This window comes from Talpa occidentalis, unplaced genomic scaffold (genome assembly GCF_014898055.3).
Source record: "Talpa occidentalis isolate TD23 unplaced genomic scaffold, MPIMG_talOcc4v2.1, whole genome shotgun sequence".
Classification (NCBI taxonomy): domain Eukaryota; kingdom Metazoa; phylum Chordata; class Mammalia; order Eulipotyphla; family Talpidae; genus Talpa; species Talpa occidentalis.
This window is the reverse complement of record NW_026555331.1, coordinates 24,114,552-24,131,008: the sequence shown is the minus strand read 5'-3', so window position 1 is coordinate 24,131,008 and position 16,457 is coordinate 24,114,552.

Sequence of the window (16,457 nt, the reverse complement as noted above, 5' to 3'; positions counted from 1 at the left end):
TGAATAAAGCAAGGGAATAAGGGCAGAGATAGGGCTGGCTTTGATAGTGACAATAAAGGAGAGAACAGAGCCTGGGTCAGAGCTAACATGGCTTCCCTTGTGGTAACTTATAGTTGGCTTAATTACTCTAATTTTGTTATCAATGCATGTGTGTATAATGTATTGAGTCAAATAGTCTTTTGAATTTGATAACTAGGTATGTAATTTTTTTATAAAGTTTTTTTTTTAATTTTTATTTATTTACACAAGAGCTGGGGTACAGGCCAGATTCGTGGGAGGGTGAGAGGATTCACCAGAGACAGAGCGGGGAGCAGAACAGGCAGACTGATAAAGTACACTGCTGAGGGGAGCAGCGGGCAAGACAGGAGAGGTCTGCCGTGCCATGTGGGATTCTCGCCTGCCAGCTGACCAGGATCAAACCCGCACTGCAGAGGCTGCAGACAGCTTCACAGCACTGTGCACAACTGCCTGCGCCACCAGGGGAGGCTCTAGGTATGTATTTTTGAAAAAATAACTTGGAGTTAACATATAATCAAACCAATACCAACATTGAGGAAGGTGCTTTTTCCCAATAGTGTCATTTGATCACAAAATATTTCTGGATGGACCTAACTATCCATCTTTGTCATTCCTTCTCCAGAATACATTTTTACTTTAAGCTCTCTTTTTCACTCTTACTTTCTAGTTTTCTATTTCATGTGCAGCTATCATTTTCCCGTAATTTTACCTTTTCTGCTTTCAAAAAATAGCAGAGGTATTTATTGGCTTTGTTTAGTGTTGCTGATACCATTTTATAACAAACAACTTACAGATTGTCCCATGCTTCTAGCACTAATTAGAGTTTATTTTCATGTTTTTACACTAATTAGTTTGATTTTGAAAGTACAGTGTAATAGTAAGAACCATAGGGCTTACCACAATGTCCAGTGAATACTGCTTTTTATCATCAAGAGGAACAATACAGATATACTATATCACTTAACATATTTAGCCAAACAACAGGTAATTAATTGGCAATTTTGTACATTGTTAATAACTGAGTTGATTTCTGATTTCAACAAACTGCAGATAGTATAGGTTAGGACACTGAAGTAAAGATAAAACATGTATATAATGGCTTGGGTCAGAAGGGAAAAAACCACAAGAGGGTCTATGCTGATTAATGCATATAAATTATTTCTCAGTGTGTTGCTAGTAATTCAGTCCTGTGAAATGCTTGAAGAAAAAAAAAAAACATTCCAAAAAAAGAATGGAAAAAGCTGTAACCAAGGACTTCTTAAAATTTCCCACTCCTGATTCTGTTAAGATCACTAAGAAACCTGGCCGTAAAAAGACCTATTTGCCTGTAATCAACTCAGTATTCCCCTAACCACAGATTTTTTTTTTCCTCAGCAGATGAAACATTGGCAGTCTCAGTGTTATAAGAAACACACTCAGTACAGACTGACTATTCCGAAGCCCAAGAGACCACACTTGGGGAAAGCCATAAGGAAGAGGGAATATTTGGAGTTAGGTCTTGAAGTTTTAGGTGGAGATAAGGCAGGGCAGACATCCTAGACTACATGGAGAGTGGAAAAAGACAGGAGTCGAAAGCACTAGGTGCTCCAGAAAGGGGCTTTCACCTTCTGTAAATGATGCTACATACAATGATTAGCAAACTGTGCTTTATGTGTTTTATCTCATAGTATCATAAATTCTGAAATGTGTATTTGTTCCTGAATGTAATTACTTAATTATAACTTGAATGACCTATGCCAGCACTGTTGAGCAAAAATAGAATGAGTTGGGCCTCCCCTGGTGGTGCAGCGGTTGAGCACTGGGCTGCGAAGCTGCCCACAGCCTCTGCGGCGCCGGTTCGATCCCCAGCCGCCAGTGAGGGTCCCACATGGCGCGCAGACCTCTCCTGCTGTCCGCTGCTCCCCTTAGCAGTGTATTTCGTCGGTCTGCCTGTTCTGTTCCCCGCTCTGGCTCTGGTGATTTCTCTCACCCTCCTGCTCTTCTGACTGTACCCAGTGCTTGTATGGATAAATAAATCTTTAAAAAAAAAAAAAAAGAATGAGTTACACAATTCTAAATTTTCTAACAATGGTATTAAAAAAGTTAAAAAAAAAAGCAGATGAACTTAATTTACAATATATTACTCAATCTAACATATCTAAAATATTATCATTAGCATAAAATCAATGCAAAAATTATTAATGAGATTACTCTTTTTTGGTCAAGTCTTCAAAATCAGGTGTATATTTTTACATTGACAACACATCTCCATTCAGGCTAGCTGCATTTCAAGTGCTATATTACCAGGTGGCTAATATTATTAATGAACTGTTCATTAATAGTACTACATTAACATAAGATAGTTGGATAAAGCAGTCAATTTGAGTAGTTTTATAAATCTTTAGCCATGACTCATTAGGATTAAATGGATAAGACATATTTGTTTTATCAGTTGTTGATATTTATGGGTTTTCTGGGCTAGATTTGAAACAGGCAAATTAGGTATAATTATAGATTAAAATATAAAAATTCCATTTCCCTCCAAATCAATTACTGTAAATACATTACTTTCTTGCTCTCTTTTTATTCTCTCTTTTTGTTCTCTTTTAATTATTAGTAAATTAGAAGTCAGTGGATTGGTGACAGTTAAACTAGAAGACTACTACTTATGCCAGCTTATTTGTAACCATACACATGAGCTATGAAACTATTTTTCAAGTTTTTAAAATTTTAAATGATTTCTCCTGCTGGTGCAATTTTTTCACACTTCATCACATTTCTAAATAAGTGATCATGTAACTGAAGATTTCATGTCCCGAAGGCATAATATCAATACTTCCAAATGCTTCCATTTAAAATACAAAGCAGTTTTATTCACACTTCCCATTTTTGAACCCACTAAGGACATTTTAGGGGAGGAAAAACTAGAAACCTGCTGTTGTTTTTGTTTTCTACAAATTCTTTTTACTGAGGACTTGTACAGTTTTTCTGTTTCCAAAGCACATTTAATACCCATCAGAAACTGAGTGAATATGCATATTCTTTAAGCTCTGGAAAATCTGCTGTTTTAAAAATGGAAGCTGAGTGCCAAGGCAACTGCTGTGCATCTGAATAGTGAGCTCCTCTCTAAACACCAGTGTGGCTACGGAATAGATATGAAGACAGCTGACAGCAAAGCATAGTCTTTCAAAGTTCAAGGTTTTTATTCCAGGGTTCTAAATGTCAGCACTATGACTATATTGCATTCTTTCTTGTGGGGGGCTGTTCTTTGCCTCTCTAGCATGTACTCACTAAATGCCAATAGCTTCCTGCACCCCTCCTCCTATTTCTTTACAAATCAAAAATGTCTCCAGAGGTTGCTGAATGTTCTTGGGGACACCTCTGTGCCTGATTGAGAACCACTGCTCTATTCAAATCTGAAAACTATCTATTTAAAGATAAAGTATGAGTTCTAATTTCAGAGTATAAACCCACTAATATCATCATCTACAAATGTTTTTGCTAAGAGCTGGTAGCCTTTGGAAAATGGATTAGCTTCACATAATATTCTCTTGTGCCCTACCTTATTTAATCTCAGTGAACTTATTTTGCTTTGTCTTTTAATGTAAAATAAAGACCCCCCCCACTCAATTTTACTGGAATTGGTATACCATAATAATGTATGCATAAGCAATTATTTATCTGCAGCAGAGAGTGAAATGATGTAGCAGCCTGAACCTCCTTAAATATATTTCAAGGGAGTTTATTGAAGTTGTTTTTATATAACTATTTTCTAAATAAGTCAAAGGGCATAAAACTTCACTGCCATCAATTTGGTATCTTATAGTGATACCACAAAGAAGATGCAGATATTTGTGTTTTAAATAGTACTTAATGGGCCTCCCTGGTGGCACAAGGGGTTAAGCCTCAGCACTATAAAGCTATCAGCAGACACTGCAGCACTGAGTTCGATCCCCAGCCAGGGAGTTAACCCACATGGCGCAGCAGACCTCTCCAGTCTCATCCACTACTCCCCTCAGCAGTGTGTTTCAGTAGAGCTTTCTGTTCTGCTCCCCACTCTGTCTCTGGTGAGTCCTTCTCATCCTCCTCTGGTCTACATCCAAGAGGGGTGTATAAATAAATGCATGAATAAATAAACCTTTAAAAAATAGTACTTAAAACCTCTGCAATCACAAAAAACACTAAGTATGAATACAGTGCTTCTAAGCAAGATTTTTCTTTTTCTCTCCTTTAAAAAAGGGCCCTAAATAAAGCATCTTAGACTTAGTACAGCCTATTTCTTGTCCTATGTGAAACCTGCACAATTTTAGAATAGTAAAACATATTCCATATTTTTAAGCTTATATGTTTATTTTGAAATGACAGGACAGGCAGGCAGATGCAGTATGAGGACAAGGACCGTGGCCGCTTCACAGAGGTTAGCTGAGGTCAGCAGCACTGAACAGTGAGTGCCTACAAACTATTTGTTCTCTACTACCCTCTGGTGGTGTGTTTAAAAAAAAAATACAGTTAACAAACAAATCTAATCACTGTTAATATCAATAGCTACCATGTATTGGTAAACATGGTATAAGGCTTAATGAATATTTTCTCATTTAACCCTTAACAGTTGCTTGAGGTGGGTATTAGGACCCACATCTGATAATTAAAGAAACCAAAGCTCAAAGTCTTAAAGGAACTTGTCTAAATCATGGGGCCTGGTAGAAATGGTGTTCAAATTCATACCTTTTAATGCCAACATTTGTCTATTCTGTGTGTTTTATTGTTTCCTTGGCAACTCTTAATGAAGAGCTGGCTAGATACCCCGAGGTTGGTAATTCCAGGAGGCTAATGGACTTTTTGGCAAAACAGTTGAGTCTTGTCATGCATTCTTTTAGATTCATCAAATTCAGTTCTTCAACTTAAGAGAAATAAAGTGGGGAGAAAGAGGGTGACAGGAGACAGAGAGACTTTGAATACTGTAGGCGTTTTCTAGTTTAGGCCTGGAAGTAAAAGTGCAACTGGAGATGAGGATCTGCTGTTTCTTTAGTTCTCACATCTCACTGAACCATGTGTGTAGCTAATGTTTAAAGATACAAATATTTTTATATAAGGATTCTAATTATATACCAATAAGTATCTGATATTTAATTATACAAAGTGGCTCTGAGGCTTGAAGGAACCTGGTTAAATAATGAACAGAATAAGGAATTTAAGAATTTTCCAATATCATTTGAACTCTATTCTCCTTTTTATTATTTTGGATGCTTTAAAACCTAAATCCAGCATAAAATGTGATTCTATACCTCTGAACATGTTAGTGCACTAGAAGAATAGGTGGCAAGGGGTGATTTTGAGGGGGGTGTCACACCACAATTTTCCAACAAAAGAAATATTCTTCATGGAATCAATAAAAACAGTAAAACAGTATCCTGTTCTTTTTCAGGCCATTGCGGGCAAGGAGGAACGTATTTCAAAGGTTCTCAAGATGGTTGTAATTCAAACTGCCAAGGCAACACTGAATGGTCAATGTTTTATTTTCAATTAGATTGTCCTTCAAAAAAAAATCACAGGGTCTCCCTGGTGGCCCAGGGGTTAAAGTCTCAGCACTATCAAGCTATCCTCAAACACTACAGCATGAGTTCAAACCCCGGCCAGGGAGCTAACCCACATGGTGCAGCAGATATCTCCTGTTTAGCCCACTGCTCCCCTCAGCAGTGTGTTTCAGTAGATATGCCTGTTCTGCTCCCCACTCTTTTTCTGGTGAATCCTCTCAACCCCTTCATCTCTGACCTATATTCCTGTTCTTGTATGCATAAACAAAAAATAAATCTTTAAAAAGAAAGAAAGAAAGAAACAAGAATCACAGTGAAAAATACTGTGTTGATAATTCCAGGTCATAATTTATAATTTGAAATTCCCCTTAATTTTTCTCATGCTTACTTTGTGAAAAATAGTAAATATATACATTTAATTCAATGACATTAGACTTAGGTACAATGTATTAAAATGCATCCATATATCAAATGTTTGAAAGGGGGAGACACTAAGAACAGCAAACATTTTACCAGGCAGTGGAAATGCAGGCTGATTTCCTGATTTACTTAATTGCTCTAGAAGCAACTGATCTACAAGATTGAAGTTATTTATTAGCTCTGGAAAAAAATAGCTATGAAATCTGATAGAGTAGTTATTATTATGTAAAACATACCTATATGCTGAATTTCACAGGGAAAACATCTATTGTCATCTCTGATTTACTAGCACTCCAAGTTTTATTCAAACACCAATGTGTCTTGATGTCTGGCGTATAAGTTAAGATAGTCTACCAATGAACACCTTTTTTGGATTGATTCTTTTCTCTTCCCATTTGTCTTTCCCATTTTGTCCAAGAAAATGCAAGGTAGTCAGAGGCTATTTATAACAGAGAGGCAGACATTTATTGATTTCACAGTTTCCAAATGATGGGCATTTATTTGTAGCTTAAATAAGTGCCATCTATTGCTTTGACTATAACTTTTGTGTAAGTTACCTAGCCTGCATCCAAGCTATAAATATAAATTGTGGGAATCCATACAGGCTGGTGATGTCAAAACTTTTTAATTCTTCAGAAACTGATGAATGCTCAATCATAGGTATATTTGTTTTCAGTGTAATGGTAGAGGTTTAGTGGGTTTAGGTCAAATGAAGGAAAGATTAATGGTGAGGAAAAGAATTATGAACAGAATTCTAATAAATATCCATGATGAAGAAATTAATTTTTGCTGTTGGCTCTAACATATATAAGATCTGTCTATATATATGCATCAGTATACCAACAGAAAGATCAAAGTGGAACACTGACTAGGTAATATTCTACTTTCGGGAAAATTTAAACCTATTTTCCTTACTTACAAAGAGAAAATTCCACAAAAATGCAACTGCAATCATATTACTTTATATACTTTAGCTTTACAGATATTTGCACACTAGCTCTTCTATATGTATACTAGCTCATCTAATTTCTAAATGCCTCTTGACACTTACTATGATGTTTTCCCTATACTGCTATTTTATGAACCTATTATGCCATTATTTTTTGGTTTTATGAATACTATTGAGTGAAGAAACAAAGAGTGGTTTACTTTTATCATCACTGTTTAAATATTTTTAAATACAGTTTTAAATTAAAGAAAATTTGCTGCATCCCTGCCAGGATATCAGTTTTAACCAATAACCCTGGTTCCTTCCTTTACTTCCCTCCCTCCATATTCGAGAAATACAAGGTACATATTTTCTCTCTATTTTTTCTAAAGGAAAGAGGGGGGAGAGGGAAACATTATTTTATGATTTTACCAAAGGGAATCCTAATATAGAGTTATTCCTTGAATCTGTCAAAAGGACTGATTGAGACAACATCTCTCAAAATATAAACCTTTAAGCTGACATTATTTGCTCTTGGCAATTTATAGCCTAGTAACAAAGTATGAAAATCCTGACTTCAGATATGTTATTTGGTTTTCCTCCGTAATAACTCCTTTTGATAGAATAAATTCAAATATATCCTTCTTTATGATAAGTGATATTAAATTGAAGAGAAATTTTATTTCAGCTTTCTCAGGCTTTGTACTTATCATGGGTGTGACATTGTATTGTCTTAAAAAGAGAAGACTATGTGAGTGCATATTTCATAAGCTCCTTATTCATAATTCATATTATCAGAGATAGAGGGAATGTATACACAAAGAGCATTTTTTCACATGTGACCTCTGAGAAGGACACTGAGCCAAGCCTCACAGGGTCTCTTTCAGTGGGGTGAGGAGGGAGGTTCAATGAAGGTGGCAAATGGCCTTTCTCAATAGATTTGTAGAGTAATGCTCCAATTCCACTGGAATTTAATTTTTTTGCCACATGAATTGGGCCAATAGCACTTTAAAATAATACAAATGAATATAGCATTTGAAAGTTTAAAACTAGTTTTATTCTATGCATTTATGAACATTATTGATAATGAAAACAAAACAATGTCTCATTCAATTTTGGAAGGATTCATGGCACTTAATTATTTACTTGTACGAACTGGGTTTATGTTTCTTGCGATAATATACAGCTGATTTAGACCTATGAGTTAATTAATATGCATTGAAGATGATGTGGGTACTTGATTAATATTTAATTATAGAAACAAGGATGACATGTTCCTCTCCTCCTTGAATTAAAAAGAAGTTATTAGTGTAAACCTTTTTTAAAAACTCATTTATGTCCAAATCAATGAATAAATTGTTTGCTAAAATGTATTAGGTAGTTTAAGACTAGAATGAAAATCTTTCTCTTTAACATCAAGATATAAATCCTCCTCAACCATCTACATAATTTCAAGAATGAATATTAAAAAAAATTTTTAGAAGTAATTGCATCTTGCACCTCACATATATATATATGTATATATATCTGAGATTCATATTGTTATCTCAGTAAAACATTCACTGATAATAAAAATTAAGTTCTCATGCAATTGGTATCATTATTATAAAGAAAGATGCAAATGAAAGTAATTTTAAGGTGATTGTGCATTTACATACTATAGTTGAGAAACTCTGAAGCTGGGAATCTCAATATCAGTAACAGTTGTCTAATTCCAACTTCCCAACACAGAATCAGTTTTTTTAATAAAAATATAAATTGTGAGAATTCAATTGAAATAGAAAGCCAAATTAAATTTAAAAAATTCTATATTAGGATTATAGCTTGATATCTGGAAGTTGTAAGATTAAAAGTGACTTAAATATTTTCTTAATAAATTGAGCTGTGGATGTGGTGCTCAAGAGGGAATGAGATTTTCTGTATAATTAAAACATGTCAGTTTGGCATTTAGTGGATTGCTTTGGCAGTAGTCAGTTGTCATCAGCATTTAAATTGGTTAAGATCTCAGAATATATGTTGTGGAAAAATCAATCTCTCTCTGATGTCTCTCTTTGTTTCTCTCTCCCTCCCACCACACCATATCCCTTGTGTCTGTCTGTCTGTCTCTTTCTTTCTCTATAAGGAGGATAAAGAAAAAATGAACTAGAAATTTGTTCTCAGTTACACAGACAAGTGATATGTATACATATACACACATGCACACACACACTTACACACATATATACATTAAGATTTGTTTGAAGCCTCTTTTAAAGAACTTGTGCTAATAAATGACAACAGTTGGTCACAAAACTAAAAGAATTTAAGTTACTTTAAAAATAAAAAAAAATATGAATTAATTACTGGAAACTTTTCAATTAAAAATATGAGGAAATTGATTAATTTTAAAATGATTTCTGTAGTATATTGGCCATCAATTACCAAATAAAGACTTGTTTTTATCATTTCCTTTTCCCTATTTTAACACTAGGCAAATTAATAAGCCTTGCATTTTATGCATGAGTTGCTAGTTACTTCACATTCCTCCAATTATTTTGAAATGCATTATAAAGAAATCACACCATATTTTAGGCAAAGTTTTGAATGAAAGCACTTTAAAAAACAAATGAATCAACATAATATATGGTAAAATAGTTTTTAATACCCACTGCCTAAAATTTAACTTGAAGCATTTTAATATTAAAATGGATAGACTGAAGGAGGATGGGGGTAAACTAACTTAGTTCAAGTATCTGCTGTGTGTGATGCACATTAACACTTTCAGTAAAGGGATAACTCTCTGAGCAGTAATCAAGTAATTTGTTCTAGATGAGGAAACTGGCTTGGGTGTTTCCCAATCTGCAGATTTAGATGGGTCTCATGGACAGAAGTCTGATAAGCATGCTTAAACTCAAACACTGCTTTTTGTATTTTGCTATATATTGCAATATAGAAAGATCAAACCTAACACCCTTTTAAATTTTTACACATTTGACTTTAAATACATCAGAATTGAGATAATGTATTTTGCTTTACATTCTCAAAGCTATACAACTGCACCCCTTTGAATTTTGTCAGACTCTGTAACTCAAGATTGTTGGATTAACCTTGATCCTACTTCATGAGAAGTTGAATCACCCTAGCATCCAACTTTGCTTTCTGGGGTGGAGAGGAAGAATAATTTCAAAGAATTAAAAAAAAATATTTAGGAAGATAATTCTTTCTAAGGCAGTGATCCTCAACCTTGATTAAATTTTAGAATTATCTGGGGAATTTAAAAATATTGTTGCCTGGAGCTCACCATGTGTAGTTAAGGTTGGAAAACTGCTGTTAGTTTCCACCCCCAAGGCTATTCTTTTGCAATTGCTTTGTGGTTACATTCACGTGATCTCCAGTAAGATTAAGTTTGGGGTACCAGATGGGTGTGAGGAGTTAGGGAGAGCACAGATATGACAGCCTTCTATGTTCTTAGCAATGAGATAACTCAGTAACAACAATCACCATCACTCTGGGATAGATTTCTGAACTTCTGCAAAAACAGTTTAAGCATTACTGGAGAAAAGGCTGCCTTAGGGCAAAAGGCAATGTTTTACAGTCTTGCTGAGGTGGGAGTTTAATAGGTATCCATTATCTCTAATTGGGATTGGCATCTATAGGAAAAAATACATTTTTACTTATAAGATTTCGAGTTTAAGCAGCCTATCAAATAAAGGGTAGGTATTTTTGAAAATCTACGTACCAGAGAGTTTAGCAATAAGTAATACAGCATTTCTACTTAACAGCAGACTGACACTTAAATCTGAACCGATGACAGTTTAATCAGGAGAGCATAATATCTCATTGGCTACAGAAGCATTCAATTTGTACAACCTCAAAACAACTAACGTCACATTCAAATTAATCTAATTAAAATGCTTCTAGATCAAGAGTATTTTTTCTCAGTTATTTTCTAAAGCAAAGCCTGTAGTATCAAATTAAGGAATCAGGAATAAACTGTGGATAGAAAGTCATTGCAACTCAGTGACTCACTCAACTGCTAACTAGCTGGCAAGTGTAGGAAGGGCTGCCTGCCACTGCAGTTAGCAATTCTCTCCTTGACAACCAGATCAGAGACACTCATCTTGAAACTCACAGGAAGTAGTTTTGTATGGCTTGATCAAAAGAAAAGCTACATTCTATCCAAATGACAAGTTAGGGCTAATTTTTATAATACAATTTGTAATTTCTCTTCAGGAATCATAACTCAGGCAAATTCTTCAGTTTAAAATGCTCACTTGGAAACAAATTTTCTCCAAATCCTCCAACTCCAAAAATAGGTTTCTCTGGAAAAATCAGCAACAATTACAAAATGCCGTTTCCAAAAAAAGTCTTCATTTTGGATCTTCTTAAAGCCATCATAATATTCTTTAATATTTTTATGATAAATCTTTTAACAAAAATATAACTCCCCAATAATACAAATATTCCTCTCTCATCACCACAGGAAACTTACCTATTGGGAAGAAGTAATCAAAAATCACTGGCTCACACAAATATAATGAGCTCTGAGAGGCTTCAGTTTTGTAGTCAATGGTTGGAGACTTGTTTAAATGAACTCTAGAGTAAGATGACTGTGGTTACCCTCAAAGCAAAACCAGAGGAATCTGCACCTGAGTGTAATGCTTCAGGGCACCTCCTTTTGTTCTATGCAGAATTGCTAATGCTAAAATTGCAGTCTTCATTCCTTTTGCTCAGGGCACACCTCGAGGTAGGACAAAGCTTCCAGCTTAAATATCCTGAGGGGGAAAAATAAATCCCAGAGGGCCTCCCCGGTGGCGCAGTGGTTGAGCGTTGGGTTGCGAAGCTGCCCGCAGCCTCTGCAGTGCCGGTTCGATCCCCGGCTGCTCCCCGGCCACCGCAGGAGGGTCCCACATGGCGTGCAGACCTCTCCTGCCGCCCGCTGCTCCCTTCAGCAGTGTACTTCGGTCCTTCTGCCTGCTCTGGTCCCTGCTCTGCCTCTGGTGAATTCTCTCACTCTCCCGCGCCTCTGACTGTACCCAGTGCTTGTATAAATAAATAAATAAATCTTTAAAAAAAAAATAAATAAATCCCAGAGAGGGAACCTCCCTTGCACACTAGTAAAACAAGCCACACAATGAGTGTGTAAATCTGAAAAGCTGGGAATTTGTGGTCATGTAACAGGGGGAACCTCCCCCTTTCCTGGGGACCACCCTGTTACAGTCATAGTAAGGTGATCTTTTCTCCTTCTCCTTTGTAAAGAAATATTGGAGATATTAAGAAGAGGATTTTTCCACTTCTTGAGACTATCCATTAAGTGCGTCTTTGAAATTTTCTCACTCCTTTTTTCTTCCTGGTATTTATTGGCAGATAAAATTTTCATTGGCAGATAAAAGCAAGTACTGTAAAAAGAGAGAGAAATTCCTTAGGGCAGTGAAATATAGATCAAGAGAGAGCATAAGTGGATGAAAAATATTAGGAAAAAGTTAAGGCCATTAAGGGAAAATAAAATTAAGAGTGTAATTTATTTATTTATTAACATGTGTTCTAAAGTACAAGAGAAGTTTCATTGTAGTAGAGGGATATAGAGCTGTTGTGCCCAAGGTCAGCAGACTCGGTGAGCATAGGCTCCAAGAACCCAAAGACAGCTGATGCAAACACAAAAGGGAGTTTATTTCAGACTAGAGTCCGGGTTCACGGCACCTACCAATGCAGTGGCAGATACCGAGAGCCTCAAACAAAGGAAGCAGGGGTCTTTTAATAAGGTTAAATTATGCTGGCAGTTACTCATTGGCTACAAGGATGCGTTCTCCAACTTTGCCAGGCTATCATTCTAAGCTGACTGGCCAGGCCAAGATGCAGCTCCATCCTGCAGCTCCAATTACAGCAAGTTCACCCTCATTGGTGACCGGAGAGTAAGGGTGGAGTGAGGGTCGAAACTATCTTTGGAATGCAGTTCCCCAGCAAAACCTAAAATTCTAAAATGGCAGTTACACACAAAATGACAAAGCAATGGCTAAGAATACTTATGCTTGGTCCCACAAGAGCCACACTATCTAATCTTATTTTTTTAAAAACAATTTTAAAAACTCTTAAATGTTATCTTATTAATGCTTGTACAAATGATGTCTATTTGTCTCTCTTTATATGTGAAAATTGTACAACAGAATACATAGTTCAATTACTAGGATCAAAATCTGAAGCACATAACCAAGCTATTGCACATTTAATTTATAAGTCTCTGTAGACTTTTTTTTAAAGATTTATTTATTTATGCATACAAGAGCTGGGGGGTAAGCCAGAGGTATGGGGGGGTGAGAGGATTCACTAGAGAGTGGGGAACAGAACAGGCAGATGTACTGAAATCCACTGCTGAGGGGAGTAGCTGGCCAGGCAGGAGAGGTCTACTGTGCCATGTGGGTTGCTCCCTGGCTGGCAATAGCCTGATAGCACTGTCTTTAACCCCTGTGCCACCAGGGAGGCCTTCTGTGGACATTTACTGATGAACAAATTACAACTACTCTATCAAATCTGTTTTCTTAGTACTTTTTAATGGAACATGTACAGTATTATGACTTTTGAGTTGAGTTCAAGTTTGTTGACGAATTTTCTGAACAGACTTCAGAGTAGACTAGTAGTGACAACTAAATATAGATGTTAGGTTCAAAAGTTTTAGTTTCAAATATGCAACATAAATACAAGAAATACTAGCTTGGAAACAGTGTAGAAGAAATGATCTAATGGATTTCTTAGAGAAACTTATGTAAATAAGTTTAATATACTCTTATGAAAAATGGTTGGTCTATAAGACCAGCGTGTTTGATATCAGTCTTTTTTAAAAAAAGATTCATTTATTTATGCATACAAGAGCTGGGGTACAGGCCAGAGGTGTGGAGGGTGAGAGGATTCACCAGAGACAGAGTGGGGAGCAGAACAGGCAGATTGACTGAAGTACACTGTTGAGGGGAGCAGCGGGTGAGCCAAGAGAGTTCTGCTGCGCCATGTGGGTAGCTCCCTGGCTGGGGATTGAACTCATGCTGCAGTGGCTGCAGATAGCATCATAGTGCAGTGCTTAACCCCTTGCGCCATCAGGGAGGCCCTTATATCAGTCTTATTGGAAAAAAAAAAAAAACATAAATCTCCTGCCTGCAACATTTTCCCTCAAGTCTCTGCACGGACCTCATGGCACAGCTACTTTGCTATAAACAGGAGAGAACAAACTCAAAGTCAGAAAACTGATTGTTTGAAGAAACATTCGTAATTGGAAACAGAAAGCAGGAAGGCCTAACTATCCTTTTTTGCACTCCATTTTATTTTGTCTTCTTTCCATTTAACCCAGAAGTTATCTCTGAACCTTGGCTTTTGTGCTCTTCCCCATAAATAAGACTTCCATTTGCCAGCTAAGGAGAAAAGTGACTTCTTCACTACTAGTTATAAAAAGAAGGTGGTGTAGAAAAGAAAATTATAAATAAGCCATGAGAACAATATCCAAAAGTTAGAATTTATATGATGGCATTGGAAATTACAAAGACATTTAAATGCTAAAGGATAGATTGTGGGTTTTGGCATAGTAATGGCTAAGAGTTAACACTGAACAGTTCAGAGTTTTGATTCTGCACTATAATTGAAAGGGTTACTTAAGAAACTCACTTAGGGCCTCCCTGGTGGCGCAGCGGTTGAGCGCTGGGTTGCGAAGCTGCCCGCAGCCTCTGCAGCGCCGGTTTGATCCCCGGCTGCTCCCCGGCCACCAGAGGAGGGTCCCACATGGCGCGCAGACCTCTCCTGCCGCCCACTGCTCCCCTCAGCAGTGTACTTGGGTCCTTCTGCCTGCTCTGCTCCCCGCTCTGGCTCGGGTGAATTCTCTCACCCTCCCACGCTTCTGACTGTACCCAGTGAATGTATAAACAAAACAAACAAACAAATAAATAAATAAAACATGCCTCTATTAAAAAAAAAAAAAGAAACTCACTTAATTTTCATCATTTGTAAAGGGAAATTACAGTAGTTAAGGGAGCTTTAATTGAAGTGACATAGGTGAAACCGTTTAAAAATACCTAGTTTTTAATGCAAACTTAAATTTATTAGTCACTACTTTTGCTCATGATAACTTTAATGCATGCAAAAAAAAACAAATGAAAGTATATCTACATACATTTCTATAACTTGATAACTAGGGAATGCATGCCTCTTCTAAAGAGGGTAAATCTAGCTCTTCTTCCATTTTGTCATCCACATTCTAATCCATTTAACTAATATTTAGCTCTCAATATGTGTTAGGAACATAAAGTAGTGACACTGTCAAGAAGATTTAGTCCTGGAACAGACTTAAATTCCAGGGATATATATGGCTTTCTGTTATTTAATTTTCTGGTTACATGAATAATTATTAATCTTTAGGGCTTTCAGAGGCAAGAGCCATATGTCAAAATTCTTTGTAATTCTCACAATTGCACAATTAAATATCAGAATTAAGTGTTCATTGACTTAATCAGTAACTGACAGTAAATGTCTCTATACTTATAGCTAGCAACGTAAATATTGACACATTTGAAGATTTACTTTTGTGTGTGATTTGAGATTGTATGAAGAATACCTACATTGCCCAATGTAATAAAAGTCAAAGAAAGGATTATTATGTGTCTAAAAATCCAAATGAAGATTTTTGGAAAATAAATAGAAATCAGCAATTGTTCACAATTATTATAAAATATGCAAAATTATTATAAAATATGCTACTGGCATATTTTAATAAAAAAAGAAGTGTGATAGTGAAGTGATGAAAATTCCAAAGCTAAACTTCAAATAGGTTAAAAACAAGTATTTCCTGATTCAGTCACCATTTTGCATGTTACTCAACCACATAAACTGTGTGCAAATTTTCTTACCATGTTGATTATAAAGTGGAACAATACATTAATTTCTGTGTCGATATTTGCATTCTTTTTGTCATTAATTGGAAGAAATACCAATCTTCCTTCCCCACCCCCGCCCCGCCCCATTATTAGCTGTCTGACACTAAGGAGGAGGTAGTTTCAGTACCATGGACAAAGCACTCAAAGCACTCAGCTCTTAGCATCAACAGGAAATGTTTCCTTTAGGTTAAAATATAAGAAATAACTTTCTAGTAGCTATCTTCCATTTTAGTATGTTTTAAGGGCCAAATGAATACTAAATAATGTTCAGCTGGATATTATAAAGTTTACATTTTCAAACCCCTTCTATTTTATGGAAAAACATAATGGTCCTTCCAAAGACATGCATCACTGTGATAAATGCATTTAAGTGTCATTAGGTATAATGGTTTCTATTCACTCAGACTATTATACCATTCCTTTAAAGTTAATTTAATGCACATTAATGGTGTGAAATTGATGAAATTATGAATTGCATTTCCCAGGGCACAGGTTAAACCAAGGAAGAAGGGAGAGGACAGGTTAATATTACCTTCCACCCCATTCTTCATTTATACCACAAAAGATGTCAGCTCTACCCTTGGGAAAGAAATGCTCACTGTTAGTAAGTTGAGCTTAAATTGATTTTTATGATTTTAAACTCAGCTAACTGTCTGAGGTTGGGTCACCAAAGGTTTATAGTTTTCTTCA